The sequence below is a fragment of the Heterocephalus glaber genome, unplaced genomic scaffold (assembly GCF_053883595.1).
Source record: "Heterocephalus glaber isolate CG9 unplaced genomic scaffold, H.glaber_assembly_v1.0 deba00000331, whole genome shotgun sequence".
NCBI classification, from domain to species: Eukaryota; Metazoa; Chordata; class Mammalia; order Rodentia; family Bathyergidae; genus Heterocephalus; species Heterocephalus glaber.
Genome location: NW_028258142.1, coordinates 36,188,882 through 36,208,484, shown reverse-complemented (window position 1 = coordinate 36,208,484; position 19,603 = coordinate 36,188,882). Strand labels below are relative to the sequence as shown.

The 19,603-nt window shown below is 40.0% G+C and overlaps 1 protein-coding gene and 1 long non-coding RNA gene across 8 annotated transcripts in view; one reads left to right on the top strand and one right to left on the bottom strand.

The window, feature by feature from the left end:
- Window positions 1-19,603, top strand: part of Slc14a2 (solute carrier family 14 member 2) — a 431,234-nt gene that overhangs the window by 61,748 nt on the left and 349,883 nt on the right. The window lies entirely within an intron of this gene.
- Window positions 7,051-19,603, bottom strand: part of LOC147830105 (uncharacterized) — a 215,601-nt gene continuing 203,048 nt past the window's right edge. For all 4 annotated transcript variants that reach the window (XR_015443860.1, XR_015443861.1, XR_015443858.1 and 1 more), the window contains one exon: window positions 7,051-8,565. This is a non-coding gene — a long non-coding RNA (uncharacterized LOC147830105). The remainder of the gene's footprint in view (window positions 8,566-19,603) is intronic.

Genomic DNA, 19,603 nt, shown 5'->3' with positions numbered 1-19,603 from the left:
GAGGGAGACTGCTGCTTGGTTTGCTTTTCAAAACAGCATGGGGGCTTCCTGACATGTACATTCATTATATTCATTACATGGGAGGTGTGATGTAAAACTCTGTATTTTCTATCCCAAAAGACAGGAAACGTATGTAGCCATTTCACAAACATAAAAGAGAAATATAGAGATGATTATTAATCCAACTGAGGCCACATGTAGATGAGCATTGTAGCTGAGATTTGACTCCAGAACCTGGCTCTGGTCAGTTCTGCAGGCCATGCAGAGCCCTCTTCTCCCCTCATCTAACTGTCCCATGGGTCAGGTTCTGTGCTAGATGCCAGGTAATAAAAGAGAAAGTGAGAACAACAGTCACAGATGCTCCTAGATAGTTCAGGATAATTATAAAGGAGCAAGAGAAAGACCCTGAAATTTACTCTACAATGTTTTCTAGCGAAAACAGGTCACTTAAAACATTTCTGATGAATTTATGTGCGAAGGTGACGTTTCCTCACACTGGTCAGGCCCCCTTCATATATCACTTTGATAGCTTACAGTGAAAAAAGGATGAACTTAGTCAAACAGCCTTTCTTTTGTTGTCAGCCTATTGGAAAGAAGACTTGCCTGCATTTTTCTCTTTTAAACTGTTTCTGAGTGATCTGGATATGGTTTGAGCATGATCCACTTCCATGTCACTACATGAGCAGGCAAACCAGTGGCACAAAAATGCTTACCCTTTTGCCAGGTCTGTTCTATGATTCCTTTGATGGAGTAGTTAAGGACTTTAGAGGTTTTTCACTTTGCAAGGTTCTGAATGAAAAACAACTTGGCCTGCCCTCGAGGAGTTTACAACCATACAAATCACAAACACATAAGCAATATAAAACACATAAGGACAAAGAACTCACTCTTGCCAGGTGTGCTGGCACACACCCATGATCTCAGGACTAAGGAAGCAGGGCCAAGATGATCCCAAATCCAAGACCAGCTGGGACTACATAGTGAGAACCTTGTACTACAGAGTGAATGGGACCATGTCAGAAACAAACAAAGATCTCCTGTGCATCAAATATTCCATAAATACCCTGAGCCCTATTAATGTTTTGTTGGGGGAGAGACTCTCTGTACATTTTGGATATTTAGTAGCATCCTTGATCAGTACTCACTAGATGATTCACTATACCCCTGAATCTTGCAGCTGCCACAACCAAAAATGTCTCTAGACATTGCCTGATGTACCCTGGTAGAGAACCACTGATTTAGATGTGACAGACCTGCTAGTCATGCTGCATGGCTTTTACTCCCCAAACCAGGAAACTGGGGCTGAGAATAAAGAGCACGCTCAGGAGCTTGTGACTAATGAGGGGCAGAGGTAAGATTTGAGTGGCGCTTTCTTGCCATCAGTGGTGGTAGAACCACACTGCCTCACCACCTGCCTGCTGCCAAGAGCCTAGGTGATACATGCTAGGGGAATGAGAATGTGGGTGTGCTGCCCCCAAGGAGGTTGGGCACGGTGGGAGAAGGGACCTCAGTGCAGATACGTGGGGTCATAGAGAGGAGTGGACAGCCCAGGTTCAGAAGCATATAAGGGTAAGAAAAGGCCACGCACAGTCTAGGAAAGGAAAGTTGAAGCCACACAGTGGGGGAGTGACATCTCTACCACAACACTGGCTCGCCTGCCTTGAAGGCCACAGTTTATAGAGCTTTATATCCCCTTGTCAGGCTGTAGTTTCCCTTCTGGGTGACATTTATACAGGTCACTTTCTTTCTGTATGGTTGCCTCTGGTTGAACTCTCCGACCCCCAGTCCTCCTGGGAGGCATTTGTCATTGTTGTTTTTTTTTCCTGGAGCACTAAGCAAGCCTGATGGACCACAAACTGCAAAGAGAAATAAAGCATGGGGAAGTGATGCTTATCCCCTATGGTCTGACTTTTGGGCTCTGCTTTTTTCTCTTTAACAATCCCCAAGAGGGAGACCTGGTAAATACTATTGTGCCCTTCTCACCTCGCCCGCCTCCAGCATCCCAGCATCCCAGTCTTACTGAGCCTTTATCTTCACATCACCACTCCCCTCCCTCCGCTTTGAAAAGAATTCCTGCGCAGGCTTGTCAATCTGTCACTGAAGTCTCCAGCTCCCCCTCCCCATGCACCAAGCCCCACCAACCAGCACCTCCTTGGCTCTGTCCTGAACATCAGTCTAAACAGTCATTCTGTGTCTGTCAAAATACTGACAGCACTTCTCCCTGCTCGGAGAGCAGCAGATCCCATCTGTATCGAAAACAGTCTTCCAGGTTTATTTTGCCTATCACTTCTGAACACTTGCTATTTAAATTCCAAATCATTTTTCTGGGGGTTAACAGTGTCCCTGCTATTCTTGGAGTTTACTCACTACATCTCCAAATCAGCCACCTTTTTTGTATGCAGCTAGTATATAGTATATATAATATATATTACATATGTATATATAATATATATTACATATGTATATAATATATATTACATATATATGTTACTAGCATATATGTGTGTGTGTGTGTCTGTGTGTGTGTGTGTCCAGGATGATGCACGCACACACACACACACACACACATATATATAATCATGAGACATATCAGTAACATCTTGGACCACACTATCATCAGGCAGTGTTATCACTGGTCAGCAAGTTACAGGAACAACAAAATGTCTGAGATCATTCCTGCTTCCAAAGACCACTCGAATTACTGGCAGAGAGGGGGATACAATATGAAATAAGTTTAGGTATTTGTTGCTTGTTTCTTCAGGTCTTTTCCAGTCAAAGTTTAATTATATTATTCTATCAGTAGAAATAGGTTGAAAATGCATGTCACTATTCTCTCTCTCCTGTTTTGGATGCTGGGGGAGGAGTTTAGAAGTATTTCTTGGTAAATAAAATCTATCTATCACATTCACTATCAGTAAGAACAAGACTACTTGATAGTTAGGGTGATGACATAATCCCACCTGTGTCAGGAGGAGGACGCCCTTACTGAAGGTGACACCTATCTGCTACTATGAAAGACTTCTAGGTCCATCAGTACTGACATGCAGCTGAGAGTATGGAATCAAGATGAAAGAGGATCAGAGCCCTGTGCAACAGAGCCTCAAGGCCTCAGCTCTGACCTGCTCCAGCCAGGCACCTGGCTGCCTCTCCTGGCATCTCTCTGACCTGGTTCTTGCTTGCTTCCTGTTTCTCTATCCTGTAACCAGTTCCATATTGGCACAGCATACCTCTGTGGCAAGGAGGGCCTTTGGGCCAAGTTGGCATCGTTGGGCTAATGCAGAGAGAATGACCTGCTGAGCCATTGCTGTCCAGGCCTGACTCCAGAAGGAGATTTGAAAACTGGTAGCAGCTTCAGATGAGAAGTCCATCCTGCAGCTTTTAATCGGGGCTGGCTTGGAATGGCATGTAGGAAGTCCCTTGTGAGGGAAGGAAGACTCAGCAGCAGAGGTGCTTCTGGAAGGAGTCAGGAGGAGCTCAAAAGTTATGTGGACTCCAACTAAGTCTCCAGGTTGTTTTTCTGCAGTTATTGCAAGAGTAAAGGTTCTTAAGATATTCTGGGCTCAGCTGGCATTAGAGCATAGGGTCTACCCTTTTGTCACAACAACACTGGCCCCGTGTTCACATATCACATTCTTTTTCTTCCTGCTCCTGGAAGCCACTCAGGGGTCTGCCTTCAAAGAATTACTTCACTGAAGGTCCAGAATTATCAAAGCATAATGGGCTTCTGCCAGAGGATATGGCTCATTCTCATCTGCCCTGGAACACCACTCCACCTCTAGGAGACACCTGTATGAGGTATGCAGAGCTGGACAGGAGAATGAACTGTAAGGATGGAATTTCAGACTACAGCAGGCATTGCCCCAGTTAGCATGCTCTGGGCAGGGTCCATCTATATTTCAATTTCTTTTTGTTTCCCTCATTCATTTCTCCTTCCCTCTTCCTCGTTTGGTTCCTACCTTCTCTCCTCACTTCTACTTTCTTCATTCACCTTTTGTGCATAGTGTGACTTCCATATGTGAGTTCATTAAATACCCAAAGAATATAAAAACATTTATAAAATAGACGTAAAGTGTAGCAATATAATAAAAACTCATGGGACCATCACTGAGTAGAGAACACAGGACACCATCATATATTAGGTTCCCGTCTCATTCTTTCTTCCCCCATCAGAACCAGTGATCGCCCCACACTGTGTGTATCTATCTGGTGTGCTTCATGGCTTGTTGACACTTCTGTAATCCCAAACCTCTTAGATGCTGAGTCATTACCTGCTATAAGGAAAATTTCCATCCAACCCTGAGAAGATCACAGAGGGAAATTTTATGAGCACTTTGAGGTCTCCTTAATAGCAAAAGTGGAAACTGTTAAAAACTAACATATCATTATCCAACATCATCTAAAAAAAACTTGCAAATCAATAACAAAGCTTATGTATCTGAAGCTTCTTAATTTGATGTGTGAAGTAATTTTAAATGTTATTAATTCTGGCACCTGTAGCACTGTCTTTGTCAGACTTCTACACTCTGTTCAACAGGTTTCTGTTGTGTTTTCTTATTCGTCTTTTAGTTGTGAGTTCGGTAAAAATTTGTTGAAACTTTCATTCATATGAGGTCTCAGATGTGGAGGCATGTTCCCCAGTAGGCTCTTGTCTGACCTCAAGAATCTTACACCCTCCCCACAGCTGAATCATAAGAGATCACTGGGAGCTCTTCAACTGTGCCTTCTAGTAGGAAGCCACTACAACCCTATGACTTTTGGGCACTTGAAATGTCTAAATCGAGAAGTGCTGTCAGTATAAAACACAAGCTGGATTTCAAAAACATAGTACGAAAAATAATGTAAGATACATCACTAAACCTGGTAATATTGATTATATGTTGAAATGATAGTATTGTGGATATATTGTATGAAATTAAATGTATTATTAAAACATTGCTCTCCTTTTTACTTTTAAATGTGTCTATGAAAATATTTAAAATAGTATATGTTTTTCACATTTCATGGTCTCCATTAATTTCCATTGGATAGAATATTATTTGTCTGTTACTATAATGAAATACCTGAAACAGGATTCTTTGTAAAGAAAATACGTTAAATTAGCTCACAGTTCTGAAACTTCAAGGGCCTGATGCCAGCCAGCATCAGCTTAGCTCTGGTGAGGGTTTAAAGGCTTCTTCCATGCTGAAAGAAGAGATCACACTGCCAAACTTGACATCAGAGAGCAATTCAGTAGTCAGACACAGGTTTAAAAAAAAACAAACAACTCACTCTCACAAGAACTAATTCATGGTTCTATGAAAACTTTTCATCACTTTTGAGGGCATTGGCCTAAAGACTCAAGGACCTCCCACTGTTCCTACCTCTTAACAGTGCTACAATAGAGATGAAAGTCCCAACACATAAACCTTTGGGGATGGATTAAAACCATATCCAAACCATAGCTGATAGCTCTGTCTTAGAGTGTCTGACAAAACAGGATACAATCCAGCACGATTAGATTGTATTACACAAGCTACAGGTACAGTGTAGTATTTAACTCTTTATCCCAGACCCATTCCTTTTCCTCTCCTCGGTGTGTTCTGTTTCACAGCAGGGCTGACTCCTGCAACAGTGTTTCCCAAGTTTCCATGACATCTGGTTTAATGGATTGGACAGTGGAAACCACTCTTAGGAGGCTGAAGAGCAGCAAGAAAGGAGAAACCACTGTTTTTCTTCCTTCTTTGTTTACTAGAATAACTGGTAACAGAGCTAAATGCTTCTTCTTTGCAATCCAAGGATTATTCTATCAGCCACCATTGGGGCAGGTGTGTTTCTCTACTAACAATACGGAAACAGGGTAGCATTTTATGCATGACACTTCTCAGGGGTTGGGATACTCTTCTAAGATTCCTATCCCAAACTTCCTAAGAAATGCTCAAGTTCTCCTCTGGGGACTTCCCCTCACTTTTATTATTGTCAGCATACAATTGAGTATCTCCTCTTCACCATGGCCCATCATCTGCATCTTTGTTCAAATAAGCATATGACCTAGCATGGATGTTCAGAGGTATTTGGATTGAGCAATGTGTCAAAACTTTAAATGTGGCCTTTTCCATCTCCAGCTTTCTCATTTGGTGCCATTTCATGCCCCACATCTGCATGTATCTACAGCTCTCATTGTTTTATGCCCTTTATTTCTACCCTTTTAAAAAATTTTCATTGTAATATAAAACATTTATGCTTTTTTGTTTTTCAGTTTTCATTTTTTATTAGCATATATTTGTAGTACATAATGATCACCTTCTTCATGTGGAATTGATACATGTACATAATGTATCTCAGTTCTTTCCCTCCCCTACTTCTCCTCTCCCTCAATCTCTTGGTCCCATCCCCATTTGCAAAAGATCTATCTCCCTACTTCCTATTGTCTTTTGTTTTGCTCTTTATATTTTTGGTTTCTCATATATTAGAGAAACTATATAATACTTAAGCTTGTATATCTGATTTATTTCACTTAGCATTATGATCTCAATGTACATGACTCAAGTTCATCCTTCTTTATGGCAAAGTAGTACCCCATTGTATATGAATTCCACATTTTCTCTATCCATTCATTTATTGATGGACATGATCCAAAAATTCAGTGGAAATCCAAGAATTGGTAATTGAAAAAACTAAGAGACTCTGTCTACCTTCATTTTATACAAGACTAAGGGAGGTGTCTCTAATTTTTGGCTCAGTATTGTCTTCACTCATCTCATATCACTACTGCTGCCTTGAAGAAGTTGACAGATTGAGGGGATTTCCTTTAATTGGCTTTCATGGTTCTAATCTCTCTCTCTCTCTCTCTCTCTCTCTCTCTCTCTCTCTCTCTCCCTCTCCCTCTCTTCCTCCCTCACTTCCTTCCTCCCTCCCCTATCTCCCTTTGTGTGTGTGTGTGTGTGTGTGTGTTAGGGTTTACAATATACAATACTCATAAATGTGCATAGATGTTGTGGAAATGATGGAAGGGTTGTGTCAATCTTACAAACACCAAGCATGCATTATTCTAAGACTTTAGCTCTCCAAATATGAATTTGTAAAAATAGGTGATAGATTTATTTCATATATTAAGCAGGCCACCCAGCCCCGGTGTAAAATCAGGGTGACAACTGAATACATCATTGTTCCCAGCAGCTACCTGGGTATACTCATTACCAGTGAAAATGAACTAGCCTTGTTCATCAGAACTCCTTCTCCCAATGAGAGTCATTTGCGTGCTGTCTCATTTAAAACCAACCAACCAACCCCACAGAGACTTCAAAGAAAACCAAAAGACCTTTTCCTGAATAGCCTCTGGAAGGTGTTATCTGTTTCTGCTGTTTTCCTGTGTCTAAACTGTTATGGATGAAGGATAACTGCACACCTGCTCTGAAGAAGGAATTCTTTCCTTAAGGGAAGAGGGATTACCTGTCAGCATCAATTAGAAAGTGGGAGAATCTGGTAAATATTTGGGGAGAGATCACTGCAACTTGCAGGAACAGCATATTGATTGTTGGATTTGGACCGTGAGTCTTGTGAGAGCAGCATGCTCATGGCCCCCAAGAAAGTGCACCTTGTCAGACCAGGAGAGTTCTCCTGGACAAGGGAGGAAGGGGCAGGCACTCTCTTGGACTTTGCTGCCTGAAGCTTTGCTCTGTCAAACACTGGCACTGTGAAAATCAGAAAGAGAAACTGAAGCCATAGAGCAACAGTGCTAACCCAATGATCCTGCTTCACTAGTCGCAGACTCTCACCTTTCCTGGCTCTCTGGCCCTCAGGTTTCCCACTCATGCTCCCTCTTCTCACTCCAGCCCTCCTTGCTCTAATGAGCCACTGGGCAGCACAGATCTTCTCCAGGTACCATCAAGTCCTCTCCTCCTGCCCTGGAACGGGATGCTGTGGATAAAACATAGTCTTCCCTGCAGGATCCACATTAGCACAGCCAGCCCTGGCTGTCCTTGGCCTTACAGGGTAGTGGACAGCCCAAAATAACATCTTTCCCGCTACTGAGTTCCACCAGGAGCAGGATAACTGTTCTCCAGTCCAGCTCCCTTGTCTCTTACACAATGACTTTGAACCATTTGCTTTAGTTCCACACGCTTCTTCTGAATGGGGAGACTATGGAGATAACCACCTTAATACAGAATTATTTTCTTCCATGTAGAGGGTTTGTCTTCTTTAAAATTGTTTAAATCATTATGGTCAGAGTCAGTGGCAAGCCCTGAAAAACTTAAGACCATCACTCAAGGGCCCGATATGGGAGTTGCTTACATTAAGCAAGAGAAATACAGAACCTGGGGCAAGGGCTCCCTTGCTGATAAAATGGACAAGGTCAACGAATTCTTGATAATAACTTTTGCAGGTCTTCATCTGTCAAGATCTCATCTGTGGCTGATCTTCCCTCTTCTCATCAACCTTTAAAAGTCTTCATTGCACTATTTTAAGCCCATGTTGTTAAAAGCAAGGCAAACTAAATTTCTCCGGAGACTTTGCAGAAGCTTTGTGTGACTGGGAGCTTTTCAGAGGCATTTGCTGGGCTCAACTCAGGGCTGATGCTGGGGCATGCTGCAGGGAACAGAGTGAGCAAAGAGAATAAGCATTGTGGAAATTGTTTACTTCCCCTTCGTGTAGTGAAAAGAATATTGGCTGGAAGGTTAAAAGATGTGGGTTCTATCTTTGGCTCTGCTACTAACTGGCAATAAGAACTTGGAACTGTATAGTCCAACACAGGAGCCACAGCCCCGTTTGGGGACAGAGCTCTTGAAATGTAGCCAGTCCCAAGTGAGATCTGTGGTCAATGTGGAAAAAAAAAATTTGGCCAAAAAATGAAAAAGAAAATGGCTCATTAAAAATGTTCCTATTGACCACTTGTTACAGTGATATTAATTTGGATATATTGGGTTAGACAAAATATATAATTTGTATATTTTTACTTTTTAAATGTGGCTACTAGAAAATTGAAAAATTCACACATGGCTTCCATTATATTTTATGGGACAGTGCTGCCTTAGACAGACTTGTATGGGAAAATTAGATACATTAGTGAATATCTCCGATAAACAATAATTTGCTTGCATTTGCTACATCTTTCACTGCTTGCTGGGGCTGGGATTTTTTAAAAAATCTTTTCTAGCCTCATCAATTTCATTAAAGACATGGCATCTGTTGTGCAGGTTACTTGTTGACATTCAGGTGCTACACAGGTACAAAAACCACAGTCCTAGTCCTCAAGCAGCAAATACTGAGATGACAATATAAGACACAAAAACACAAACCAGTTTCTAACAATATAAAGTTATGACTTTCAGATTAATTTTTCTAACAATTTCGTATATGAAAGGTTTTAATAGGTCCAGAGCACTTCAGTTTGGGAGACTATTTCTCATCAGTTATAACAGTTAAAATAGAAACAAAGATGAGATCCCCATTTCCAAGATACGCTTTCTAGTTTGCTGTCTTTCCTTCTGACACTATTTCCTCTGTTTTTTCCCCAGCAAAATCAGGCATCTTGGGTGGTATTACTGTTCCTAGCTGCTCAAAACCTTGGCCATTTCGCCTAATCCCATGTTGGGATGCAAGAGATAATGTGAGCCTTCTCTGAGGCAATAAGGGAGTGAGTGTATTCGATGATCCTGGCAGCAAAGGATAGTAAAGGCACTCTTCAAGGAAAGAAAGAAAGCAGCGGTTAAAAACCCTCCTTGGCGCACTGGGATCTTCCAAACCAGCTTTGCACTCTTTCTCACTCTTGCCCAAGGACAAATGCCCCCTCAGCACATGTGACCATGGCATTTTAAGCTTATGTGGGAGTTGCAGTGATGAATCAATTGAAGTGTCATTGTGCTATTCTAAGTTCCTCCAGGGGAAAAAACCCTTTGGAGAAAACCATGGACTGGCCAGCAGCCTCTCTCTCCTGCGAAGTTCTCCTCCCAGATAATTCAGGAAACAACATCTCAGAGGTTCCCCTCTTGGCATGTGTGGTGTTTTAAAATCCTTTCTAAATGGCTAAGAAAGCAATTCTTTTCAGTCATTTGCTGCATGCAGCCCTCCCCTTTCCTGGCACAGACAGCGTATGCACTCTATTAGAGCATTTTTTTTCTTCATATAATGGCACCAATTAAATTACCTTGCAGCCCGACCTTAATCTGGCAGGAATGATTATTCCATGAAACAGTTAGGGCTCTAATTGACATGAAGTGCCTGCAAAATATGTCTTTTGCAGCAGCCCCTGTCAAAGTCACATTGATATGCTAATCCCTATAGCTGGCAGAATCACTTCATAAAGAGAGACATTGAAAATTGAATTATTTCAATTTCAGTACCTAGGAATCTAGTGATCTGTCTGTATATGTAACTAAGTAGGTGCAATACTTTATATGGGTAAACAGCTGTACTAGGGCGTTGCCATGGAAACTGCTTGACTCATGGCAGTTGTGTTAGTGATGAAGTCATTAGCAGTGTGAAATGTACTTTGAGGTTGTCAAGTGTAACACTCTAGGAATATTTCAGCAGTATTAGTGGAGCCTTTTCATTTACATAATTTAGGCTTTCACACATGATCTCATTGTGGTGCAAGAAAGGAGTAGGTTGTGAGGACAATTGTACCTGGACCAGATGAATCTCGATTATGCCATTCAATTATTATCTTTTTCTCCTTAAATAGGGACCCCAAATAAGTAATATGGGAAATCTATAACTCCCTTAGAATGATGACTTGGATACTGGTTGGTGTGGGCCAGGCGAGATTGGCCTACACATTGCCCAATGCAGTTAGACCAGTGAACAGAGTAGGATGTATCTTTGGCTGCACCAGTTACTTTTTTACTGATGTTTCATTAACATTATAACTTAGGAAATAAAACCTTCAAGTTAAGACACTCGTATTTCAATCAAAGTTCAAGAAATTGTTAATCACTTTCATGAACATCCTGCTGGCTCTTTAACAATCCCTATGGTGAAATCATGTACAAGGATTTCGAGAATGGAAATTGTCCTCCAAGTCCAATCGCAAAATTTGTAGCTCGACATGCTCAGTCCCCAAAATATGACTTGATGTCCTCCTAGCTCTTCAAATTCGGTTTTGGCTATTTTATGAAACTATAATATTCTGAATCAGACTCTACAGAACCAACCAAAGGTGAATTCTAAATATGTTTTTGGCAGTAATTACATTATTAGAGTAAGCAGACACCTTTCCACCTTTTTGAACCTTTTAACCTGTCACGTACTCAACTGTACACATACATGTACAAATCTATAGCCACATCTCAGTGTTCAGTTTGGTTTTCTGTTATCTCATCCATTCTTTCACTCATTCATTCATAAATATTAGGTCTTTATCAAGTTCAGCCCAAAAGATCTTCTAGATAGAGATAAAGTGGGAACATAATTGAGCTGCTCCTATCTTTGTGTAGCTCAATTTCATGGAGAAGACATTTAAAAATGTATGTGTGCAATTATAAAAACCAGAAACAAAGAGATAGAATAATAGGAAGTGCCTAATTTAGGTTGGAGGCATCAAGCAAGGTTCCCTGAGCAGTGCCATTTAAGCTGGGAACGAAGGGAAGAGGACTCCCCTGGGGAGAGTAGGAGGAACCACATTTCATACAGAAGACAACATAGACATTGTGACACTCAGGCCACAAGAGTTTGCTGGGACCAAGGAATTTAAAGAAAGTGATTGTGATCAAGAGAAGAGTTCACCCTAGGCTTCACGTTGATAGTAAAAATAGATGTCATCTTAAAGGGTCATTGTGCTTACCATCCAGATGCGTGGTGACTTAACAAAGGATGACATCCACATAGGATAAGACTCGTTACATTCTTCAGAAATATAAATATGTGCCAATATTTCAAGTAGCCATACATTTTTATTTCTGCTTTTCTTCTGTGAGGGAATGTGTATATTTGTATATCTGTATATATGCACATCTTCTTGTATTCTTTCGATTCTCACTGGATTACTTATACAATGTAAATTCTACGTAAACAATTGTTACAGTGTTTTGTTTGGGGAATAATGACAAGAAATAAGTTTGTCTATGATCAGTACAGCTGCATTTTTTCCAAACGTTCTTGATCTGCATGGTTGAATCCATGGATGCAGAATTCATGGTTACAGAGCACTGCACCTATATTGAGCTATCAAGCAGGCATTAGATTTTACTCAAGACAATGATTTCGAGGCTATATTGTAGGGTCTGGACTAAATTTTTTTCTTTCTTGAACTTCTAAATACACTTTGTTTCTAAAATATTGCCCTGCACTTTGTGTGTGCATTGTCCAAGCTATGAATTAATGTTACCCACTGTGAATGTTAATATACCTGCTCCTGTTTATGTTTAATTATAGAATCTTTAAGAGCAGGAGCAGCTTTTATTTGTTTTGCATCCCCTAAATTATCTTTTAGAACCATAATCTGTAGTACTGTAGAAGATTCTAGGAAGAGTGAATAAAATCTAACTAATGTGCACCATGGCATGCATTGGTCCTGTAAAATTCTTAAGTGTTTGCTACGCTGAACAGTTTTCTGCAAAGGAATTTTGCAAATAGTAATAGGTATAACCTGAAAATAATTTATGTGATCAAATATATTTGGCTACACAATATAGCACCTTTGTGAAGGCACACAGCGCATCCTTGCATTCTACAAAACTAAAATCCTGCTTTAAAGATCAAACTTGAATTTGTTTAACTGAATTATTGAGCTCAGTTGATCATGAGTCTCTTTCTAACTCTTATTCCTTTTTAGACAAACATTATCTCAGCATCTATGAAATGCAGTGTAGGAAACTCAGTCCATTGCAAAGCTTAAAAAAAACCTTTGAAGTTCAAATATCTGCTTTCCACTTTTGGAAAGCATACAACATTCTTTAGTTAGAGTGAATCCTTAATGCATCATTATATTTATCACTTCATTCCATTACTCATTTGTCAAACATCTATTGATTACTTCCAGTGGGCAGGCAGTGTGCTGCAAGCCCACAGTTCAAGGGCAAGGGCTAATAAGAAAGCTGACTCTTCAACAACAGTCTACAACATGGTGATGGACTTGTGCTCCAAGGCCAGCCAGCCTGTGTTCCTGACAGAGGTGCAAGTCTTTCCCATTCTGTTTTGAACCTATGGGAGACTGCGATATAAATATATGCATGTGTGTGTGTGTGTGTGTGTGTGTGTGTGCGCACAAATAGATATGTGTGTAAATATATATGTATATGTATATATAATGAATTGGTCATTTTCCAACTTGTTTTATATCATCCATTCACTCTGTATCCTCTTTAAATGTAACTAATGAACACTTTTTAAAGTACTCTTTCTGGGAATAGTGGAAAATACAGCTGTTCACAGTCCTCCAAATCCCTGTACTCTCCACTTGCAGGCTCAGTGGTGACTGTGACCATGATGGGGATTATTATGAAATGTTGTATGGCTGCTCAAGATCATTGTCAAGGAGCTGCACCTCCATTTCACCCCCAGAAGCTTCCTACATCTGAAAAAGAGAATTAGGAAAGAGCTCATTACAAACATTTTCCTAGATGTGCTTCCTAAGAAAAGGTCAGGGCACAGTCACTACGGGATAAGAATCAGCACATTTCTCAGAAGCAATCCCAGTCCTTCCATCAGTGCTCCCAGAGAGGCACGTCATGTTCTGTCCATTTTTGCAGGCTTTATCTCTCCATAGCCTGACTTTTTTTCTTGATAACTGATTTCTGCACCATCAATCTTGTTGGCCATGGGAACTAGCTAAAGGACTGCGGAAGTAGGTGAAAGATCAGATTTACTCTTTTTTCTCTTTGGTGTCTTTTATCCTAGAAATAGGTTGTCAGAACCTGACTTTAGCTATATGGATACAGGCTACTGAGTTCACCTCTGAGTTAACCATCTGAAGAATGGGATAATAGCTACTACTGACCTCAAAGGGCTGCTGTGAGCATTAATAAAACAACAGAGAGAAGACCCTTTGGCGGGGGCAGCTAGCAGGAAGAAAGTATTTAAAGAGCATGAGCTATGTTTTTACTCACTATATCTTAGCTGTCTTTGTCAAGACAGGTTTGGAATTAATTTTTGAAGTCTTACCATCTATTTGAGTTAAACAAGACTTCATTGAACAACAGACATGTAAGCCAGCAAATATTTATTTACTACTCATGGTTTGCAAGCGTTTACACAGGACTTCAGGGAAATAAAGGTACATAGAATAACGATCCTACCTCCAAAAGGAAGCCATGGAATAAAGGGCCCCAGAGTTCTGTCCTGTGCTGGGTACTTGGTAGGATTAGTACAAAAATAACAAAAAATAGTCCTCGTCTTCCCAGGGTCCTATAACTTTGTTGCTATACAGAGACGTCATTTTTATGCAAATAGCAAGGTATTTTGGGATCTAATTGAATGCCAAATTGACACTAGTATATCAGTATCATTAAGTAAAGAAGTCAGATGTGAAACAAACCTCCTTACAACATCTGCCACCTAGAGGTTAATTAGGATTTTAGGATTAGCTAAATCAGTGTCTTGGTCCTCCCCACCTTCTAGGTAACTAGATGATGCAAATTATGTGCTGCATCAAGAGCCACCTACCCTTTAGAATTTTCTGTTAAGCCAATTAATTACAAGTATCTGTATTCCTTTGCTAGACACCTCCAACCAGCTCTCCAGGCCCACTGTACACATAGAAGTCCGCAGGCTGTGTTCTCAAGGGAAGAAAGGGAGAGCTGTGTTCTGAAGAGTGATGGTCTCCACTTCCCTGGTTTAGGGAGAAATGTAAGACATCCTCTTTTCTGAATGTATTTTTCCCAGGGTACTCCTCATAAAAGTGTCAGTCTCTGCGGGCTGAGATATTTTCCTCCTTTTCAAATACCCTATTGTTCTTTTCATGTTTATTGTTTCCTTTATGCCTCTTTGAGAGCTTCTTTCTGAGGCCATGTAAGATATTTTGATAGTGAGTTAGGAAGCCAGATGTGAGACCCTCTATTATTCTACCTCTTATTTTGATTTAAAGTTACGTGATCCCCTATGGAAGAAAACAATAAAGATACAGTACTGGAAGAAGGTAGGAATGCGAGAAGATGAATAGGAACCTATTTCATTGGAGAATAAAAGAAGAAGGATATTGAATATAAACAATCAATACAAGAGCTCATGAGTGACATTTAGATAGTCTATTAACCCAATAATACCTTTTTTAGAAGACTGGACTTCCTGAAGGTGCAGCAACTATGAGAAGACAGTCTAAAACTGTGATGTCTGTCAATAAGTTGTCGAATTCAGTGTAATCATCATCTTTCATGTATTAATTGTGGCTTAGTTTTACAACTGGAATGAAAGGAAGAGCTGATATCGGGTTAGGCCAGGTTTGATTAGTATTCTTTGACAGGATTTGGATCGGGGATGGCATTTTGAACATCTAAGGATAAACACAGGTGAGAGTGTTTTGTTAGTAATCAGGAGCAGGGTGCACATCAGGCCTGGTTCTCTGTGTCTCAAGATAGCTACAGTGGAGGTGGCAAGGATCAAGTTCTAACCTCTACCTGCTAGCTATAGATTTAGGAAAAGCTACTTAACTTTCCTGGGTTTCAGTCACTTCATCTTCAAAATGAGTACAAATAGCCACTCTGCTGATCTATATAATTATCGCGAGGATCTCACAGAATAAAGTACGTAAAGGCACATGTTAGAAACTTTAAAGTGTCACATAAGTGTGTCAGTCCATGGGTAACCAGAGATACCATGCCCTGCTGGACAAGTATGTACATCCTGACCGGGTCTTTTCAGGGGCCAAGCTAGACATGTCTGTGCGCAGCAGGCACTCACACCCAGGGTCTGACCAAATGACTTGGCTGCCCAGTATGGGCATTACCCTGAAGGAGAGACTTTACAAGCCCATTTAGGAGACAGATAAAATGTGACAAGCCACTCACTCAGAAGGTCAAAATAAGTTCACTTGAAAGACAAAGAGCCATTTTAAACTCTATGCCTGCATCTCCATTTTAAAAGTAAGTGGAAAAATCCTTCAAAGACAAATTTGCTTAAGCCACAGTTGAAGCCATGAAAAACCTGTAATCATAGTATCTTCTGAATGTTTATTACTTTTAACCAGACATAAGCATCATTTCTTTTATTCCTAACATCATTCCAATGTAAAGTAGCAAGGAAGATAATTTAAGATTTAGGAAAATGTGTTCCAGAACCATTTGTCTGAGGAGTCATCCTGGTAATTGGTAGACCGACATGGGGGAGGCTGGTCACCCAGGGCAATGCTTGTTGCTGTTACTTAGAGGAAAAGGGCTAATGAAATATCCATTTATTTAAACTGGTTTGTTTTGTTTTCCCCTTGATGCAAATACAACCAGGTAGCATGAGAAAATCTACTGGGAGCTCAGGCTACACCCATCCATGGACAATACCAAGAAAGAACATGGTGTTAAAGTCTGTTCACTTCATCCAGATCAGATAATTTCAAAATACAATTTCCTTTACCGGAGGTGCATTTAGCCCACATCCCATTCCATGGCCTGTGCCCACTGTAGCTTAATTTTTCTTCCTCTTGTTTAGACTAGTAAATCTGATCAAAGACCATCTGTCTACTGGATTTCAACTGAGATTATTGAACATCAGAATATGATTAATGTTTGATTATATTTTAACATCATTTTAATTATGAAAACTGAAAGTTGAATAAAAGCACTCAGTTTAAATCTCTGTTGAAGTCAGCCTTTGTGTGTTCTCTGGGTGAGAAGAGAGAGGGATTCTTCTGACCTAGTTCTATTGGAGCAATGGGAGATCTTATGCCCCCAAAGACCTGTTTTCATTCCTATTTTTTTAATACGACAATGACATCTCTATCATTCTCAAAGAAGCCACTCCTCAAAGTTTTCTTGTGTTTTCAAAGATACAATATGGGGTTCATTTACTTGACCCATTGGTTGAGAAGATATTGTTGAGTTGATTAAAAAAAAAACAAACCTAGAATAACTGATAAAACCCATCACAAGCCTTCTGGACAAAAGGTAGGTTTTGCAAATTAGATTCCTTGACACATTTGGAGTTTGGAAAAAAATACAGCATTCTTTCTACATCTTGAATAGGCAGTCTTCATCCTGATATAGTCCAGCTCCCAAAATGGAAGCCGGTGGGGGACATTTGAGCTCCAGGGTAACTGAAACTAAGGCCAAGATGCCCTTCAAAATGAGAACCCTTTCTACATAGAGGGTGACAACATTTGGAGCATTTGAGAGTTTCTAAAGTAATCTATAAAGAGAGAGAATTAGAAAAAGATTTTGCATATCAGGTTGTGTATGTGTATGTCTCCCTGAGATCTTCTGTTTTTGTTTGAAGCAGCTTAGATCTAAACCTAGGAAAGCGCGTGTGGGCGCGCACACACACACACACACACACACACACACACACACACACACGGATACACCCTACTTTAAAACGCATCTGAGGAAAAACTCAGCAGCATGTAAGTCCCCTCCACTTCCTCTTCTTGTTTCAAGTCCTGGCCTAAGAGGGTGGGTTTTGAGTACTTGCTGTTTCTTGGTATTTCTTCTGTCATCTAAGTCTGCCCCCAGGGTGCTAACACTTGTGGCTGAGATGAAGATGTGCAGGATTGCTTCCTGGTTTTGGATTATTTGTATTTACTTGGATGGTATTGGGTTTGTGGTTTCACATTATGCATCTTTGGCAGCAAGACAAAGAACCTTTCAGACATTCCCTAATCAGTATCACTTTGAGGTCAGACTAAGGGTCGTCCTAGGCACAACTCAGAAGAGAAAGCTAGAACCTGAAAGGAGAGAACAAGATCATTCTGCCTAGCTTTGCATTACTCATCATCATTGTTTTCCTGGTAGTCAGGACTGAGCCCTTTCCAAGGGGCTGCAGGTTCCTGTGTGTCAAATGTGTACTTTCTCCTTGCATTTTTCAATAGGACTAGTGAGTTAAGAACAACTGTTCCTTTACTTTACAGCTGAGGACTCTGAACTCAGAGATATTAAACTGTGATTCTATGTTGAGATGTTTACTTCTAGTGGATCAGTTATTGCTACCACTTTTATGATGTGACATACATATATACTGGGGGTAAGGAGATATCTCGTTGTAGTTTTGACTTCCGTTTGCCTTATATCTAATGATATTTAGCATTTTTTCATATATTTGTTGGCTATTTGTATTGTTTTGTTAAAGAAGTGTCTATTCAGATCATTTGTATTCAGAACAATTTACTGATTCAGATCAGTAAATTGGATTATTCAGTTTTTCATCTGTAGGATTTTTGATTTCCTTATATATTTTGGATATTAATCTTTTGTCAGATGAACGCTGACAAATATTTTCTTCCATTCTTCACTTGTCTCTTCACTCTGTTGATTGTTTTCTTTGCTGGGCAGAAGCCCTTTAGTTTGATGTAATCCCATTTATCTATTTTTTGCTTTTTTCTCCTATGTTTGTGATCCTAGCCAAAAAAATCATTGACTATACCAATTTATTGAAGTAGTTCCCTTATATTTTCTTCTAATCCTGTTTTGCTTCAGCTCTTATTTGTTAGTTTTTGACCCATTTTTAGTTGAATAAAAGATAGGGGTCAAATTTCAAATGTTTGCATGAATATCCAGTTTCCCCTGCATATTCATTGAAGAAGGCCTCCTTTCTTTAGTGTATGTTTTTGGCATCTTTGTCAAGAATCAGTTGACTGTAGATGCACAGGTTTATCTCTGGGATCTCTGTTCTGCCCTACTGATCTTTGTGTCTGCTTTATGCCAATACCATGCTGTTTTCACTACTACAGCTTTGTAGTATGTCTTGAAATCAAGTATTGTGATGACTCCAGCTTTGTTCTTTTTGTCCAAGACTGTTTTGGCTATTTGGGTTTTTTTATGCTTTCATATGAATTTTAGAATCATTTTGTCTAGCTCTGTGAAGAATGTCATTGGAATTTTGATGAAGATCTCATTGAGTCTGTGAATCACTTTGGGTACTATAGACATTTTAACATTAATTCTTCCAATCCAGTTGAAAGTTTTGTCATTTCTTTGTATCTTTAATTTCTATCATCAACATTCTGTAATTTTAATTGTAGAAGTCTTTTAATTTTGTTGCAGGAAACCACTAGAAAGGTAGAAACCAACCCTGGGAATCATTCGTTCTACAGTGCATGTGGTCAAATGTAAAATGAATGCTTCTAACTGTGACCTGTGACCTAGGTTGGAAAAAGAGCTGATCCAGATGCATAAAGCTAATGTTATGGGGGAGGGCAACATGTTTCAGTAACAACAGCAAGATCTAGGTGAAAGGCAGGAACGAGAGCATGATTGCTTGGGAGACAAGATAGAGCCCTAAGTGAAAATGTATACTAAGGAAGGAGTCTGAGGTTTCCAATCCTCTTTTCAGGCATTTAAGGGTTAGTCAAACCAATAAACTGCTCAGTATTATCACTTTCTAGATGAATGTGTCCAAAGATCATAAGATTTCAAATTTTTAATCTTGAAGTATACTTGGATATTACCTAATTCAACATCCTCCTGGAATGGGAATCTCCATTAGGAGATTCTAGGTACACTTTTCTACTTGAGTTTTGCTAGTGACCAAGCACACTGCTTCTTGAGAT